The sequence below is a fragment of the Eulemur rufifrons genome, chromosome 7 (assembly GCF_041146395.1).
Source record: "Eulemur rufifrons isolate Redbay chromosome 7, OSU_ERuf_1, whole genome shotgun sequence".
Taxonomy (NCBI): domain Eukaryota; kingdom Metazoa; phylum Chordata; class Mammalia; order Primates; family Lemuridae; genus Eulemur; species Eulemur rufifrons.
Window position 1 is genome coordinate 142,612,783 of NC_090989.1, and position 19,869 is coordinate 142,632,651.

The window sequence follows — 19,869 nt, forward strand, 5'->3', positions numbered from 1 at the left end:
GAAACTCTACTTCTCGCTTCAGCTGAAAAGGTGCTTATAAAGGTAGTTGGGCTATTTTAGCAATTTGCCTAGTTTTGAAAATCCAATTTGGTGGCTTCATTAAAGGGCACTAATTTAGTGTCTTAGGGGAATATGTGTTTAAAGGAGCTTGTCAACAATCTTAGATGTTTGCCAGTGTGTAGGTGAGCTCAACTCCCCAAGCTGGGGTTACCTGGTTACATGCATGCTCCTTCATTTCAAACATAATGCCAAATAAACTCAAAAGCCCTCAAACCAAAAGAGTTACAGCACCGCTACGCTACCTCTTCTCCCACTACTGCTTACCATCCCTAAAGTTGGGGTGCTTCTGGTACATAAAATCTGCAACTGGCATTGTGAATCTGTCACTCAGAGGTCCAAAAGGAAGATGACAGTCTTTGTTTAGTGGCAGATAATATATGACAGGCTAAGGGCCTTAAAGAGTGGTAACTGTTTCATATTGTTTAAGGAAATACAAACACTTTCTGAATGCCTAAAACAATCACTTATTGCTCACCACCTGCCTAATATTCCCAGAAGTATATTTCAGTCCCACTTTGGGACACAAAATTTTAAAATTGGGGAGCTGAATGCTAATTATCTACATGGCCTCAAATAAACTTGAGCCTTCTCCAGTTCCTACTTTGTTATGAAAAAAGGTGCAAAATTTAATTGAGGCAAATTAATGTTATTCTTCTTTGGGATGTTTTCTTTTTAAAATAAAGCTTTAAAATCCATGAGACACTGCAATAATTTTTTCCATCAAATTTATCGATACATTGTTAAGATTTGAAAAACATTGTTTTGTTTTTTTTATATAATCACTGGAGTTTGTACTGAGAATACTGATGGAGTTCTGCCTCCCCTCTCTCAATAATTTCTAATCCAATTTATAGGATTGGGTTCCATTTTTTAAAGTGAACTCTTTTTTTTTTTTTTTTTTTTTTTTGGCAGAAAAGGCTTTGTGTTAAGAGCAAGTTGCTGAGACTTCCCATTAATAGATTACTTGTCCATGCATTCAGGAGGTGCTCAGGTGTGGTTCTGTCCAGAAGAGACAGAACCCTCTTCTCATTTGGTCCCAATTGTATTAATTTATGACACAGCACAACTTCGCATAGTTTCACCCCAAAGGAAAGTAGGCTTTTGAGACGACCTAAGATGAAGGAAATGATAGTGAATTAGAAATATTTTTAATAATTTTCCCTTGGATTCCATATGACTAAAAGGAAGGAGAAAATGCCTATAAAAAACACTTTTGGAGATGACAGAGTAGAAATGATTGAGACATGGTTCAAAGTAAAAGTCCTGAATCCTTTAGGTTTGGTTTTAAGCAAACCTCATACAGCAGATTCATTTTTATTCCAGCAAGAGCTGAACCCCACGGGAGACAATTTCAAATAGTTGGAAAATAATTAACTATTCATCAAGGGCCAGTACAACCTTATTCTGTTTTTTCATAGCATTTTCTAGAAGCACACATATCATTTGTTTGAGATTTATAATCAATCTCTTAGCATATATGAACATGGCCACAGCTGTAGAAATCACATTTCCCCAACAATCTGGAAGGCACATTTCTTAACAAGTCTGTTTATATCATCTGTCATTATGGGTGGGTGTCAATAAGTGAAACTAAAACGATGTGGACAATTTCATGACATGGTTTGTGCTAGTTATTTATTTGTTGTCTGTTCCTGGGGTTACTAATTGTAGCCGGTAACAGTTGATTTTCTCCTCTTCAGTTTATTGTAGGATGGGGCGTTCATAGCACCAGGTCCATAGTTATTCAGCGTCTACGTTTCAGAAGCTGAATTGCTGGATTCTGTCAAAATGAGCTTTGGCAATTCCGGGAGGGTACAACTATAATTTTGCTGCACATTAATAACAACCTTGCAAAGAAGCCCAGAATCAAATGCCTTGCTCTCAGCTGGGGGCAGAAAGCTAGAGTGGTATATCTTGGGGGTAACCTATAATGTTGAAAAAGTAGGCTCTACATTCACTGAGGAGTGGGCGGTATTCCGGAAATTTCTTCACTCTCCACTACGCCTCTTCCTTTTTTTTTTTTTTTTTTTCCCCCCCCGTGGTGTGTGCCCTGAGACAATGGGGAAAAAATGAATTACAGATAATAAAAATAGTACATCTTCAGAACACACGATAAAATAAACGCTTTTATTTCTTCAAGTGTCAACTCTGTTCCCTGCCCCAAGCCTTACCCTGCTCGGCTTTCTGCGGCACCTCAGTGATTCTAAATCAGCGCTCTGGTGGGCAGCGGTCTGGGCAGTCGCCCACAGGGAGTACACTTGGTGCTGCGTGCTCGGACTTTTGGTCTTGCTCAAAGCTGAGAATCTCCAGAGCTCTGAGGCTACGGATTTATTCGGGTGGGGTGAGGTGTTACTATTGTGGGCTTGTCTCTGCAGAGTTGGCCTGGAGAGTGAGCGCCGGAGGAAGAGACTGGAGCAAGGCTTTGCCAAGTGTCCCCAGGAGTCCGGCAGCGCCCCTGAGAGCAGTAAGCTGGAGGGCTCGGGCACGAGGGGCGGGAGGGGATGGTGACTGCTGGGACCGGGGAGGCAGTGTAGAGGGGCAGGGGGCAACGTGCCAGTTTTCTCTGTGATTAATGATGATCATGCTGCCGCGCCTGGCTCACGCGCTTTGTCTCCAGCCTTGGGGCTGGCGGAGAATTGCCGGAGAATGAGTGGTACCGCGAGCGTCGGGCGCACCCAGCAGGTGCCGGCACTCCGGTTGAGCCAGCACTGGCCGCGCCCCGTGGCACAGAGGTCGCGACACCGGCAAGCGTCCGGCTGCGGCCACCTCCTGGGTGTGGCGGGTCAAGGGGCCAGGGTCTCCAGCCCGAGAAGCTGCGGAGCCACGTGCAACACGCGCGTTCGCCTCGGCCCGGGCGGGGACCGGACGCATCCGGGGCTGCGGGGAGGAGCCGGGCGCCGCCCCCGGGCGGCAGTGCCAGCCGCGTGGGAGGGCACGGACCGGCGAAGGGGCAGACGACTGAGGCGGTAGGCAGGGGAAGCGGAACCGAGTGAGCGGCCGAAGCTGGCTGGCTAAGGGTGGGATTGGCAGAGCTACGGGGACAGGTGGGAGCAGTCAGACAGCCTGAGAGAGGGAGACCAGCATGCAAAGAGCGAGCGAGCGTTAAGTAGGCAGAGCGCGAGCGCGAGCAGGAGCACTCGCGTGCTCCCTCCCTCCAGACGCCCTCCTCTGACCGAGGGAAGCGGCCAGGGCACAGAGTGGGAGAGAGACTGTGGGCACAGACGGCCGGAAGAGGGACAGAGGGACCCTGCCTCGCTGGTGGGACGCAGGGACGCGGAGGGGACAGACCAACGCTCAGACCGGCCGACCGCGAGAGTGGCAGCTTGGAGAGCAGAGCGCAGGAAAGCGAAAATCCCGCGCTGAGCTGCCCGACAGACCGTCCGACCGTCAGACTGACAGACTTGCAGACCGACTGAAGAGCAGACAGGAGGCGGGGGCACGTTCCTTCCCCGCGGCCAGCCGGGCGGAGAAGGCGGCAGTGGCGCCCTCTGAGCGTGTCCGGAGCAGCTTCCAGCAGCAGGGGCAGCGGGGACGAAAGCCGCAACCATCGCCGTCGCCGCAGCCGTGGCCGCCACAGCTGTGCGGGGAACCCAGCCTACACTGCAGAAAGCTCCTTTTACTAGCAGTTAAATAAATCGACCAAAAAACAAACAAACAAAAAACCCAAAAAACCCAACAACAAAAAAAGCCAAGCGCCAAACCAAACAAATCAAGCCAAATCAATCATTGAGAAACAATCATTAATAAAAGTCAAAAACTAAATCAAACCAGTCAAGGCACCAAGACGCAGGGGGGATATCCACTGTTCGATCAAGGTAATAATCAAGGTCTTCCGACGTGAACATTGCACGCCTTTTGTGGATTTTTTAAATTCCTTCTTTCTTTCTGCCATGTATCTGTGTTTTTCTTTTGAATTGTTTCTCGTCTGTATTGCTTCTTCGTGTTTGTTGAAAGCTGCTGTTGTTATAGATGTATTGTGTTTTGTGTTTCACTGAAAGAAGGGTGGGCTCCCCTTCCCCCAAATTAGACATAATGGAAAGCTGGAAGTAAATTGAAAAGGGCGATGCTTTTTATCGAAGTCTACAGTGATGTATATAGGTTTTATGGTAGAAAGTTTGGATTGCTCTTATTTCATTTGAAAGAGAGCTATAGAAGAGATAGAAAGTTGCAATCCGTTTGTTGTCCTAGTAGCATTGGGGTCCTAGGGCCTAAGGGGTGTAGGAAAAAGAAAAAAAATGTTCAGTTTTATTTTTACATGCATGAAATCTGTGCTTCACTGCAACCTCCAACTTAATGTCTTGTATCTTAGGTTATAGATATGTGGTAGAATTGAGTTGAGGTAGACAGGTGTTTAGAAAGTTTCCCAGGAAGAGGAATTAACTCACTCAATGTTTATGCATAGAAATATAGCTGGAGTGGATGTGGATGCTGTCATCTGCTCAGGTTCATACTTTACCACCTTCTGAAGACACAGAATAAAGAAAAAAGTCCAAGCCTAAAAGGAAAAACAAAGAGGAAATTGAAAGTTGTAGGGATGGGAAGCTAAGAAGTACAATGCAAGGCTGGTAGAAATCACTTTCATGAGAATGTGTTTAGAGTGTAGATATTCATTTTGATTTCTGATTTTTTAAGTCTACTGATATGACACTTTATCCCCTCCAAACAAAAATGACATTCCCCAAAGTTAAAAGGAATCCGTGTAAGATTTTATTCAAATGCAGAATAAATCCAAATGATCCCCACTCCCTCTTCATGTGCTTTGGAAATCAAAACTGCTGTGATTGTTTTAAATAAACAGAAATGGAGATGAGAGAAAATCATTATTCATTTGGTAAAAGTAAGAAAACCTTTGACACACACTTTAAATAAATACACCTACCCCTTTGATCCTCTGTATATGTGTTACCACAGGGCGTGCATGTCTTATTAGGATTTTAGTTAATGTTATTTTCATGAAAGACAGTCATTTGGAAGCCAAGAGCTCTGTCTGTGTTTTGTTCAAGTAGCCGAGTAATCTACTATCTTGGCAGTAATTGCTTCTGCTGCATTCATAATGTGAATCGCATGTGACATTATGTGCACACTCTTTTCAGGTTTATATGGGTTTTCAAGGTATGTATTTGTGTGTGATCCTATTTTTCCTTTGTTATCACGTTCTTTTACTTTTTATCACTTCAACTAACGGAATATTTTGAAATATTCTGGGGAGTCAGTTTGGGTGTGTTTTCTTTGAGGAATACAGTTCCTCATCACAAAAAATACAAAAAGATAACTGATTACTGTCTTTGCTCATCAATACTGTTATGATTTAGTTTAAATGCACTTTTAAGACGTTTAGATTGCTGTGCGTACATGTTTTAATTTACCCTCTCTCGGCTTGATTTCTGTTATTTGACAAATAAAACAACTAAGTTACTTTAGGTGAGTGCCTGTAAACATACTTTGTTCAGGTGAGGCATACTTAAAGGAACTTATACAGCTCCAGAAATTGACTTTCGGCTTCTCAGTGACTTACTTTCACTAATGCTGATTTATCTTTTACAGTATTTAGCTCAGACTGAGACAGGATTTGTATGTGCTACTAGATTTCCCAGTGACTTTCCCTCTTAGATCCCAGTTGAGTGTGGTTACCTTGAGAACTGTGGCATTAGCCCTGTTAGAGCATGCTCCACTGGGGAGTTCTGTGCAATCTATTTTTAATGCTATTTAATGAAGGAGCGAGTGCCTCCATCAGCAATAAAAGAAGCATGAGGGAAGACAGAGCAGTGCATGGTTATGGATACTGGAGAAGGATATTTGGAAAGGTAAAGGCTGACCACTGGGTATGGTAATAGGTCTTAATGTATTATATTAATAGGAATCAATTTAATTTAGTAAGAGAATAATACTTGAATAGTTTGATATGTGTTTTCATAAACCTCTTCACTAGTTCTTAGAAAGAAGATTCAATAATTTGAGTTCTTTAAAACTTGAGGGAGTTACTAACCGGGGAGTTCCTGCATGCATACTATTTTTAATACCAGCTGTCAGATTCTTGGGTAGTGAGAAGTACAGAAATAATTTCAAATTCCTAAAAGATTGTTCTAGCAAAGGGTTTGGGGCTTGTAAAACATTCTGGTAATAAAATAACTAACATCCTTCTAAGATACTGTGATAACCTAAAGTTCTGCTTTGTCAGTCATTTTATTTTCTTTTACGAACTTGGAGTCTTGGTCCAGAATTGCGGCAACTAAGTGAAGCAGGAAGTTTTGATTGAACTTGATAGAAGATTTGGTTGTTTTCTCCTTAGCTTTAAGATAAACACCACAGATTATCATACTGAAGGCTAAATATTTTAAAAATATAAATAGCAGAGGCAGCACTGGTAACTTTTGGAATGTTATAATGAGGGGCAAATTATCTTAACTTTATAGTGTGGAAAATACAATAAGCCATCTGTCTGCAACATTTGCATGTATACAGAACACCTGTCTTGAGGTAGAAAGTGAGAATGTTTAGTCAGAAAGGTCTCTTGTTCATTTTTATATTAACAACATATAATCAGGTTATTGTTTTGTTCGAGTAAAGCTCATTAGACAAAGTGCTTAAATATTTTCAAAATTAGTAAAGATAAGAGAGAATGAGTTTATATTAAATGAGGAAGTGAGTCATATAATTATTTTTAAATGAAGCTGTTAGAACAATGTGCAAAGTTGATCTGGATTTTGCCAATTTTTATGACAAATAATCCCCAAAATAAACTACTAAGGAAAATATATCATAAGGAGTTACTGTGATTTTTTTTGTTTGTTTGTCTTTTCAACTTAGTACTTCTAGAGGGGAAAAGCAATCCACACTGGCTGTAATATTTCCCTTAGTGGTCATGCCACCACAATGATGATACCTTTCTCAAGCTTCCCAAGTCAGTGGGCATTCTCATCTGGATTCAATGTGTATTTTGTCTGTGGACAAGATAATGATAAGCTACATGAGTAGAGTGTGGAATGAGTCAGCCACTGAAGACACAGTATACAACGTAGCCAAAAGTGAATATGATTGAGAATTCTCATTAGTATGAATAGGCAGTTTGAAGTCCATAGGTTGGAAATTACAAATTAGCCATTTGTGTATGAGTCAGTTTAATTCAGATCTGCTTTGTGGCGAGGTTAGGAAAGAATGTGGGGCTTAAAAGTGATGTCGACACTGAAAGCCATTTCTTCTAATGGTAAGTACTGGCATCATTCTGACTGGTACCACACGGTGGTAACGTGTTTAGAAATTTGTGAATCTCTAATCATAAAAAGATTTGGCTTCCTTAAAAATGCATTATATCACCTAGGAAGTTCTGAACATATTTTAAGGCAGTGATGATGAACTTGTAAAACATATACTTCCTCTTCATTAGACAAAGGATCTTTATTTTGTAGGAAATCCGTGGTTCCAGAAGCTCTACATTTCTGTGCACTATGCTTTCTTTTACTTTTTACTCTAACCTTTAATGTTAAATATGATAAATGAATTTTAAGCTCTGATATAAGTAAATGCTGAAAGACTGTTGTTGGTATTAGCAAGAAATATCTGTGACTGGATTTGTTTTTCTCAGGTTGTCTTTCCTTCTGAGTGTTAGTCTTTTACAGAGTCCTTATGCCAAGTTCCTTTGAATTGATTTTTTTTCAGTGTCTTAGTTTTATAATTGAAATTAATTTTGCTCATCTTGGATTAAACTTGGTCCTATATATTGAAATATTTGAAATACTTATTACTTGTATTTACATCACAGCCATTTCATTTCTTTGAGGATTAGACACGAGCTGACATATGAAGCATTTAAATTGTATACATAATATGTTTGATAAAGAATAAAGTGCTTGAGAGAGAATATCAAGTTCATTCAGCAGTTTTTTAATGTTAGTAACATTGTTATCTTGTGGTCTCAAAATCCTCTGCAGTCTGGTGATATCTGGTGATATTTTCCTTGGGCGTAAAATGCCCATATGATATTTTGAATGCACCTTTTTCTAAAATTACTGGGACATAACTATGCCTTGGCAAGCAGCCATGCAGGCAAACCCTAAAAGTGAATTGAAATAATTACATCAGGACAATTGAAGAGATACTGAAAAAACAAAGGGGTGGGCTTGAATACACCAAATTGGCTCTCTGCTTTCAGATTGAATCCTTAGCATCATATTATGTTCCTCTTTTCTAGCCCCCAGCATAGTTTCTAATATTGCCAGGTGGAGAGAATGTTAATTGCTGTGTATGGTCAGAGTAGATCAATATTTTAAATTTTCTACACACTCTAACCAAAGAAATATCTTCTGGCAGTTTTTATAATGCACGCTTAATATATATATATATATATATCAATGTGACAGGTTAAGAAGAATTTTTATAAGTTTTGTAATAAAGTTATATCTATTAGGATAAAATTGCAGTTGTGACATTAAAATGCTGAAGAAATTAGTCCAAAATTGTCTCACTCAAGGCATATAGTCATAATTTTTCAGTCATAAATCAAATAACATCTTAAAGGAATATACTATACTTTATAATTGTTCCCCTTATCTAGCAACAGAAAATTATTTCATTTTCTCCAGGTAAAGGAGGGGAGAGTCCACTAATAATTATCCCTTTTATAAACGGGCTTTTTACCACATTTTCACATTTCACACTATTCAAAAATGATAAAATTCTTAAATCCATTGTGGATAACACACAAAATACTAAGATTTTGTTAATAAAATCACTTCTGTAAATATTAATATTGGTTTTAAGATAATTGCGAATAAACTTTGATTTTAATTTAAAGGAAGAATTCAAGATTTTTAATAGGAAGAGAGTTACGTCACTTTTTATTTAAAATATTTCAGCAAATTTTGAAGAGATTTATTTGGAATATTGTGGGTAATGTTTCCATGCAAAATCGCATAGTGTAATATACAATCTTTTTTTCTGCAGCTTTTTCATTGAGTCAGATTCACAGAATTTATCTACCTAGATAAGCCCAGTCATCTTTTCCTGATACCTACGCAAGCTAGGAAATAATTCCTTGTGAGAAGGGCACCCAAAAGAAGAACTCAGTGACTTCACAACCAAATTTAGTGCTGGAATTCTTAATAATGTATAAACATTCTTTTACATTTGTGTTATTTTTGGTTAGTTCTTTATTATAAATTAAACACTTGAGATAAGTAAAAGAACCATCTCTAGGGAAACAGAAACCAGAGAAATGGTTTTCATATACTTAGCAGATTTCCTTTAAATTGTCATGATACGATACTCACTTCAGAACATTCTAGTACATAGAATCATATGTTAAAGGACAAATAGTTAATGCATGTTTACATACATATTTTGATCTAGTTGAAATTGAGAAATCAATAAATGAGATAAGATATTTCAACATTTTTAAAGAACAAAACGGAACATCAATTTCTAAAAGCCTTATGGTCGGTCATATAGGTCTGAGTAAACTATTTATCGGCATGTAAATCAGAAGGCCCAGCTATCATCTAATGGTTCAAAATTTCAAGTTGCTTTCAGGTGATCTCACTACTGTTACATAGATCTAGAAAAATCAACCCATTGGTCAATAGAGGGTGAAGTAGGAGCAATGTTAACCGACTGAAATTCAGTGACTCCTCATAACTGTTTAACTTTTATTTGCCTGTAAACTCAATGGGAAAATAAAAAGCTAACAAACTGATTTTGCAGCTTTTTATATTTTTCTAAAATCACAAGCTAAAATCCTCACATAAAACTTTAACATATATTGATAAGAAAATATCTACACTCTGCATTGACATGTTTTTCTTAGCATTTTGCTTGTTAATGTGTATGTAACTTTAGTGGAAATCCCAGTGTTGCTGGCATCTGATTAAATTTAATCATCAAAGAGCTGTTGGACTGAAAACAAGTAGATCCCATGTAAGTATCTGACAGAATCAAGATTTCTGCAGCATTTGCAAGCTTTAACTACTCATTGTTGCTTTAAAACAATTTTTTAAATGGATGTAAAAAACCTTTAGGTTGAAAATATAGCACTTTATTTTCTTTTTGTAGAGAATGAAGATTAAGGATTATAGTCAAATTATGGCTCTTTAAGCCAATGTAGCACATAATTGTATTAAAATTGCTATCGAATTCTGCCAAATTAATTAATTGTTAGGGTTCTGCAGTCATATCTGTGATCTTATTTCTTTTATCTGGCCTATGGGAATGATCAAGCTAACACTCTTAAATAGCTTTGTTTTTCTATTTTGTTTATTTTTAACTTACTTAGATATACTGGTGGTATAAGAATTCTACGAAATTATCAAACAACTAGCATTGCACTAAATTCAAAAATTTCACAGCAAACAGCTAGCTGGTATTAATGAGTCGTCATTTTTTTCACTCCCATGTCAATTTAACTTTGGTGACAATGTATTTCCTTTGTGAACATTAAAATCTTTCTCCAATTAACAGTGTTCTAGAAAGATAAGATAGCATGTAATCATGTTGCACATATATACTGCAGCTATCTGCTTACTCTTAGCTTTGTTAAGTACGCAAACAACTCTATGCCTTAATCTTTAATTATTATTGCACTTACTGTCTTCATCCAAAACTACAGATGACTATTCAGAGGTGTTTTTTTTGACATCAAGATATGGGAGAGTATACGTAGTTAATGTGACAGAATTTATATATTATAAAAACCTTATACATCTTTTAGGACAAGGAAGTAAATACCCCTCCAATAGGAAAATTATTTTATTCCACAAGTAATTATAAAGTCTGCATTATTTGTTGGATATGATGTGGGAAGCTGTAGATAGAGATGTTTTGAATTCAGTGGAGCTTCTAATTGGAATTTGGGTTAAAGTAACAGAGAGGTTGTATACCAAAGCTACACTAAGAGTTTATCCGAGAGGGAGCTGGTTAACTGTGCTGTGTGTGATGAAGGAAGGCTTTATTGAGGAGTTGCGTGGGGTTCTGTGAGATTCTGAAGGTTAGAGAAATGCACAAAATTTGGATTAAAATAAAAGGTCCAGAAAAATAAAGCCTCAATGTGGTGTATCCGAATCTCAAATCTCTGAGACTTACCTTCAGAAATATACAATTCACTACCTCCATAAATATGCAGTTCACTGCCTGAATTGGTGTTTGGTACTGGTGTTTGACTTCTGCGTCTGAGTAAATAACTACTAGTGTGACTCTACCAGTCCAAGACTCTAAACCTCTCTATGCTTCATCATTTGGACAGGTAAAATTGTGTAGTTAACAACAGTCCAACATGAACAACTTACTAGTTGTGTGACTGTAGCAATTTAATTCTTCACTGCTTCAATTTTCTCATTTATGAAGTGGTAATAAGACCTACGTTGCAGGATTAATGAAGAAACAAAACACTTGGTACTAAAAAGAAACCACCTTCCTTTTACATAAAAAATTCAGAGAATTTGAATCTCATCACATAAATGAGACACACCTCCCTTAAGGAAAAAAATCTTTTTTTTTTTTTTTTTTTTTTTTTTTTAGTAATTTAGCATACCGCTCTCTTCCATTGCTACCCCATAAGAAATTTGATGGTTAAATTTGTGATTATCTTGACTCTGTCTGTGCTATGAAATATCAAAGGCCAAACCAAGGTAGTAACTAATCTCAGGGGTGCTCATTGTATAAGGATCACAATGTTTAGTAAGACCTTTAACTTCTGTCAGTCTCTAAGGGAAAGAATGGCCTAATTCAGAGTTGTCTAAAAAGTGAACATATAGGTATTATTTCTCCAGGACATTCTAGTTGTGTAATTTCTACTAAAATGGGTTGCTAAAGAACCAAATCGTTGAATAGGAAGAGGTTGGAATGGATCCAAGAAGGAATAATCTTAAATCCTTCACTAGTGGGTGGGAGCCAGTAAATAGCAGACTTAAGGTGGCATGGGAGAGAGAAAGGTTTCTCTACGCTAGACAGAGCAAGTGGAGCTTTGTGCTTGCTGAGGGGCTCCCTGGCACTCCCACAGACAGCTTTCGCTTCTTGTTTCCAAGCGCTGAGAGAGCTGTTTGGACAGGGCGACTGATCTGATCTCTGATCCTAAAGTATCTTCACTTAATGTTGCTGAAGTGAGTCAGCGCCGTGCTTGTGTGAATATGGCCAGAAGAGGGAAACACTTCTCTCATAATTGGATTTTTTTTATTTCAGCATATTACAGGGGTACAAATATTTAGGTTACATATATTGCCTTTGCCCCACCCAAGTCAGAGCTTCAAGCGTGTCCATCCCCCAGATGGTGCGCACCGCACCCATTAGGTGTGTATCTACCCATCTGCTCCTCCCCCTCCCACCTGTCTGACACCCAATGAATGTTACTACCATACGTGCACATAAGTGTTGATCAGTTAGTACCAATTTGATGGTGAGTACATGTGGTGCTTGTTTTTCCATTCTTGTAATACTTCACTTAGTAGAATGGGCACCAGCTCTATCCAGGATAATACAAGAGTTGCTAGATCACCACAGTTGGTTCCCCTATCAAAACATGGAGAACCACAATAGTATTCAGTGCAGGAGAAGGTGAGCCATACAAAGCAGTCAATGAATTAGTTAGTTGCATTTTATTTTCAATTATAGTTTGGATATCAGCCATTCATCTGGGGGATAGCATAATCAGAAAGTTATCCAGTGAAACTTCTCAGAAAGTGTCTGAGAATACAGTAATACATCTCTGCTCTTCTAATATTTGTTGGAAAACAAAATATAAGGAAAGGGTGGACACATTTTCTTCATATATACATACAAATACATATAGAGAGAGAGGGCGCTAGAATCAACGAGCTTGAGCTTAAACACCAAAGTCATTTAACCAAATCACATTAAGCAAAAAAGTTATTTAGCCCTAAATCCTATTTTCCAATATTTTTTTATTGTCCTTAGAAGTTCTTGGCTAGTATAGTACGTGCAGGTGGAAGATATTTAATCAAAGTTTGTTAAATTAAAAATTAACTTTTCTGTTGTTGATGGCATCTAATACTCAGAATTTAAAATTATAAAAATATAATTTTTATAAGAACTTTATAAAAAATATAAAGTTTTAATTATATTTTTCTCCTGAAGTTTCAGTTTAAGTGGATTTGACATTCATTTTTCTGAAAGATAACAAAAATATGCCCTTATACGTAGAATTGTAACTGTACAGAGATTATTTTGGGTCTTACCAAGAAGTTTCTTATTCAGATCTCAGGTAAGGACTAGGGATTCTATGGGAACAACAAGGCCCCTAAAACTTCAGTTTGCTTAAACTGAGTACATATCTCACCATTCCATCTGTGTGGTAGAGAATGACAGTTAACACTCAGTTAATATGGTCTTGGGAGGGAGGATGAGGCAAAGGCAAGTTTACAAAACAATTTCCAAATTATTGGTACACAGAGCTAGAGACAACTCACCTTTACTGGATATGAGCCTTTGGAGGGATTAACTGTGGTGAAGAAGACCACGTGTGTGGGGAAAGAATTCATTCCTCCAAAGAGTTCAGCCGTAGACAGTACCAGATTAGAGGGCAGGGGTGAGGGAGAAAGGGAGAAGAGCACACTAACAAACTGGGGACTCTCAGACCCCCTTCCTGCCTTAAGCAGATCAGCTCTCACCGAGCTATAGGAGAGTCAGTCTTCTCTTACTGCTAGGTGGGAAAGATGATAGGATTAACTAGGGTTAAATGATAAACCATTAAGTCTACTCTGGACCTTTGAGAACTGGATTAATTTTTTACCCCTATCTATAAAAATAATCTTTTTGAAAGGAAGGGATCCAGCTGATTAAGATTGAAATGAGTTACTTTCTTAATTTGCCTCCTACCATTTTAAGAAATGCTAAGTGTAGTGCTGACTGATTGAACTTCTACTAACCCATCCACTTCCAAAAAAAAAAAAAATGAAAAACCTGTTACCTTAACTTACATGACGAATGCATTAGTTTTCTTTTCTGATACTGTGGCAGGCTTTAGGAACATGTATAAAGCAATAGATTCTGACACAGCTGGTGTTCTCATTGGGAAGCCAGAAAAATATATTGGGAAAAACATTGTATCAAAATAAGGGAACTTCCTTCCATGCAAGCTGAGTTGAGCAGTCAGCTGAGTTCTTGTGTGCTAGTTGTCAAGGCTTGTCCTTGCATCAGATATCACTATCATTCATTCATTTATTCATTCTTGTTTTTCAAATATTTATTGACATTTTCCCTTATGTCAGGTCTCAGGCTAAATACGTGGGAAACCTTGCTGTGTAGGATTTTATAGGCATTTGGGTGAGATGAATGCATTTTAACTTTTTTGAATAATGAGTTGAATAGTTGAGAGTTTAACATAAATTCAAAATGGTAAGTAGACAGTATCCTGGACAATAAAGCAATATTAAGTAATTTTGACAAATTAGAAAAAAATCTTTCTGTATCTCTTTCTGTATCAATAAAGTTAATTGGGAAAGTTGATAGGGAGTATACCTTGAGGGTAGAAACAATATTATTTCCAGAGGACTGAGCATCACTGATGAGTTTTGGGGGAAAAGTTCTGTTGATGGTAATAGCCTACAAAATAAAATCATCAAAGGTGGGCAGCCTTCTAACAAGAGAAACAAGATCAACTAAGACAAATGTACATGGAATTAGTATGAGCCAGTCATAATCTCTTTTTTTGATTCTATAAAATCATACATTTACCACATTACTTAATAGGGCTGTAAGCAATTTATTCAAACTGATTTGGGATTAGAAACTGGAACCAAAATTCAAGGTACTTTATCATATCAGAGAAAAAAATATATGTATGAACCAGACTGTCTATTTAGAATTAAAAATTAGGTTTTTCTAAAGGCAAGTTATTCTTTGAGTTTGTTATGATATTCCATGGATTAAAAAAAATAGTGCCTATGATTAGAGGGAGATAGGATTATACATGGTTCTGTAGGGAAATCACAGAAGAGTAAAAGGTTTGATCTGTAGGTCAACTGAAGGATGATTTTTAAAAATTGGATGTAGTTTTTTCATTGGCAGAAAAAAAGATTTAGCTATTTGGAGGTAGAGAGGTTTCTGGATATATTGCCCCTGACCTGGTTCATGTTCAAATACTTTGATCTGAACTACTGAGAAAGAACCTACTTTTAGAAGTTAACTATAAAGCAACAAAATTATACCAGATGATTTCTAAGATCTCGTCCAGTTTACAGTTTCTATGATTCAATGACATTTTTGGTACAATATTCGTGGATTCATTTTTTATTGCATCATTCATAAATGTTAATTATACTTTTTCTTTAGCCTTGAAAATAATCACTAATACTACAAAATAGGAGTGAAATAATGAAAAGGTGCCCTTATCAAGGATAGTTAAGAAAAGAGGATCTGGACTCCCAGACCTGGGCTTAGATCTAATTTTGCAACCTCCTAGAAAATTTTTTAAGCTTTCTAAACCTTAGTTGCCTCATTTCTAAAATAGAATTGTTGTAAGAATTAAATATAAAGTGCTCAGCCCAGTGCTTATTATTTTATGAATTTATTTTTTTCTGTTGCTCATATTTTCAGAGTTTCTTTTGTTCTTATCACTATGTTTTCTTGATTCCATAGGCCTCACATCAATAAAACATCCCCTTAGAATCCCTCCTAGTCTTGAGAATGTTTTCCTGATGTGGCAGTTATCTTTGGTATTCTGCTTGTGCATAATTGGGGTCCATTTTTAGCACAGCCATACTATACATGATTAACATTTCCGTGCTAATGGTTCAGCGAGGAGTGGCCATTTGTGAACACCTAGAGTCCAGGGTATTCTTTCTAGTAGATGCTCCTTGTATACACAGCAGGGTTTGACCTTTTAGAAGCCTAGATGGGAAGAAGAGGCCTTGAAAAAAACATTTGGGCATGCATGAGTGATTCAGAATTCCACCGGAAATTCTGTACAGCATTTCATTATCTACTAATGCAACTCAGCTGGGGTAAAAGAGTGTGGCTCTGGTGCTGATTTACAAAGAAAGTTAACTAGGCCTCCTTCTGCATTGCCTAGTGATAGCGCAGGGAGTTAGTCTTAGCACACTTGCAGGAACAATTTGGGACTGTTACCTAAGAACTAGAAGTGATTTCAAATAAAATTATGGGAGACATGCAACTTGTTCAGTTTGCAGATAAAACCAGTGTCTATATCCAGCAGAAGGCCATTTGTGTAATCAGAGATTTGCCCAACAGATCTAGCAAGAGCAGAGACCTTCAAAATCAATTTTTCTAAAATCACTACAAAACATTACCTCATTGTTTTGACCAAGCTGTGAAAATAGATTGGTTTTGATGTTTTCAGAAAGGATGAGGAGTTATCACTTGTTTCACTGTTTATCGATTACATCCTTGAGCTTAAGCAGGGATCAAATGGTTTGCAAGGTTAGCCAAGGAATTTACAGCATTGAGACAGAGCAGGACTCGCCAACTTGAAGGGGCTGATATATTTTACTCTAAGTCTTGGTGGACTTACTAATGTATTGAATTGACAGAAAGCCAACATTTAGGCATTCCTGATGAAGTGTATTGATAAATGGTAAAGAAAATCTAAATGAAAGGAACATAGTGTTTTTCTGAACTTGTTAGGGAAGCTACCATGTGGCCATTTCTGGCAGAAATCTGTACTTATTTCTGTATCGATTAGGTCATTTGTGCCATTTGTTCTGCTCTGTGGGAATTATTTTACTTGGCTTGCTCCTTCTGCACTCTGAATTACCTTGTTTCTCTAGGCAAAAATTCTTATCAATACGGAAATCCAAGGTTTCTGTCGCCTTGTGAGTATCATTTGTTGAAGTCACTGGGTAGTGATCAGTGAATATCATTATTCTTCTACTGATTCCGAGTTTGCTGTTGGATCATTTTTGAGCAAAACGCGAGCTTTCTTCATAGATTGTTTGTCCTAAATTTGTTTTCTACCAAGCAAACCAAACACCTGGAACACACACACACACACTCATTCTTTGCCTGTGCTTTCTGTGCTTGTTTGGCAGAGAGTGACGGTTGCTTTTGGCAGATGTACAGGATCAAGGTGGCCTTTTTATCTTTTTACCCTCAAGGAGTCAGTTTCTCAGATGAAGGAAGTGGTGAAGTTAACAGAAATTGTAGCCCTACCCTGACATAAAAGTTAAGCATAGTAGATGTAATAAACCTGTTTATTAATTATTTGTCAAAGATATTGACTTTGTTAAAGTATTTGAAAGAGAAATTTAGAGACAATGCTTAATTTTTATTAATTAGATGTTAAACCTTATTTCATGACCTGAAGTAATCTAACAACCAAAAATAATCTTTTTTTTCTCCATTTGTCTAACTTGCAGAAATGGAAAATCTTAGCAATACTATTTATAGGTAAATATAAGGATTTATTTGATATTAATATATTTTACCTTATATACAGAGAATATGTTGTTACAAATTTCTGAACCACATTTCTAACTCACCACATGTATTAGTTAGCTTTACTTGGAGAAGCATTTACCCAGGACCAGGAGATGAGCTTTAATTTTATTGTTGAGAAATTTTTTCTGAAGAGAGAACAGAATAACAAAATAAAATAAATATGCATACTGTTTGATAAATATATGTGTATGTGTATATTGATATATGACTTTGTAATTTGTATATTAAGCCTATTTAAGGTATAAATTTATGTATCAATATAAATTTGAGACATTATAGAAAGAGTAATCTTTATTACTGTGAATGATGAGGTCACCCAGGCTAGTGTATTTTCTATTATTTTCTTTCTGAATTCACTGCTTTTCACTGCTAATGAACAACATCCTATTAAGGACAGGATTACAGACGAGAGTCAGTGAAGAAAGGAAACTTGCATATGTAGAATACGCATGGTTGATAGTTCATAATCTGAAATATTAAAGGAATACTGCAAAATTTCAAAACAAACTAATCTCAAAATAAATTTCATTTTACTTTCATTGAAAAATTATTTTTAAAACATAGCATCTTAAAAGTGGAGACGAGGGTTACAGATTCCACTAGACAGAAAGAGATAGGCAGCCTCTGTTTGGGATGATTAAAGGGGAATGCAAATTTCCCCTAGATTGTGTACTAAGAGTCCCCAATGTAGAATTCCAAAATCCATGGAGATATAATGATGATCCCTAATCAACAAGATTGGGTTTTCTAAAGATCAAGAAAAAATTTAAATAAAAATTGGTGAGCATTAGAGGTTGAAACTGTAAACACAAAAATGTGTACAAAGACTTTTAACAGTTTTATTCATAATTTCCCCAAGCTGGAAACAACACAAATGTCCTTCACCAGACGGATGGATAAACTGTGATGTATCCAGACAGTGAAATACTACTCAGCAAGGAAAAGGAGTGAAATCCTGGCATACACAATAATTTGGCTGGGGCTCAAGGGCATTATGCTGAGCGGAAGAAGCCTATCTCCAAACACTGCAGACTGCATCCCATTCATATAACATCCCCAAATGACTAACCTATTATGGCAAAGAACAGATTAGTGACTGCCAGAGGATATGACAAAGGGAAGGGTGCAACTATAAAGGGATGACAACAGGAAGATTTTTGGGGTGATGGAACTGTTCTGTAGCCTGATAATGGTCGTGGTTACACAAACTTATATATGCGTTAACATTCATAAAACTGTACAGCCGCCAGTAAGTCAAATGTACCGTATCATAATTTTAAAATTTAAAAATCAGAATTATTCCACTTTTAGTTATATTGAGTACCTGGAGTCACACAATTACATAAGGTAAAAGTATCAGTTTATATAAATAAATAAAAGATGCTTTATTTCAAGCAAAAGGGAAAAAACAAGGTTGTCCATGAGAGGGGTTCTTCATAAATGGTCCTAATTCCATTTGCTCCAGGCATGAATCCTAGGCAGATATTGAACGTTAAAAAAATATGCTTGACATAATCCTAACCTGTGTTGCCCATGGCACCCCGCCCCTATTTCCTCATTTGTTGTTCATTTTAGAATCCTTTTATGTAATCTTTTTGGCTTTCAAAGTGATATTCAGGGGCAGGTTTGTTCTTTTCGCTTAGACTAGCTGTGTAAGACCGATAACCCTAGAACTGTCACCCAGATACCTCCCAAATACATGCACTGGCCCCCAGGAATTGCCATCCCCTTACAGCTCAGATAGCTTAGTGATGGCTACCTCAGGGCCTCTGAAGGAAGCCCAGACCATTCTGAAGTAGCTATAATTTTTAAAGACACTGTGGTCTCTAGAAGTGCTTGGAAGTTTGGGTCTCCAGAAGTGTTGGCAGTTTAATTCTAGCCAGAGCTCTAATCAGGTAATATCAATAAACATCTGTTGAATGGATATATATGTTTCTCTCTGTGAAACATAGTTAACAACTAATATATTTATAATGCTAAGTATGTGTGAAATTCTCTTCCAAGTGTTTTATGTATATTAACATGTTTAATCCTCCCAACCAAACGTGAAACAGGGACTCACTATTTCCACTTTCAGATGAGGAAACTGAAGCACAGAGACATTTAGTGACTTGCTCAGAGTTGGTGGTGGAGTCAGACTTCAAGCTCTGGACGTTCAGCTTTGGAGTCCAAGCAGTTAAACCACTACACAACATTTTCTCTGTTGTTTTGTTTTGTCTGCATTTTCTTCTTTTACGACAGACTGATACATTTGTTCATATTGTATTTCAGTTTACACATGGCCCACCAGCCCTGAGATAATTCATAAACCCTTGTACAGAGCTGACCTTGTTGCACCAACTGAGCAATGCATTCGGGTCTAGTCTTTGAACCTAGTCACATAGGATTCCATCTGATATGTGGATCTGCCAG

General features: G+C 37.5%; 1 protein-coding gene across 24 annotated transcripts in view; it reads left to right on the forward strand.

Moving 5' to 3' along the window:
• The first annotated feature begins 3,012 nt into the window (after nt 1-3,012).
• Nucleotides 3,013-19,869, forward strand: part of ARPP21 (cAMP regulated phosphoprotein 21) — a 148,862-nt gene continuing 132,005 nt past the window's right edge. For 16 of the 24 annotated variants that reach the window (XR_011233895.1, XR_011233896.1, XM_069473401.1 and 13 more), the window contains exon 1: nt 3,013-3,875. The gene's annotated coding sequence lies outside the window, so the exon portion shown is untranslated. Of the gene's footprint in view, nt 3,876-5,003; nt 5,173-5,790; nt 5,865-19,869 lie in introns of those variants that run through there. The other 8 variants (XM_069473403.1, XM_069473392.1, XM_069473396.1 and 5 more) reach the window with 2 other exon arrangements.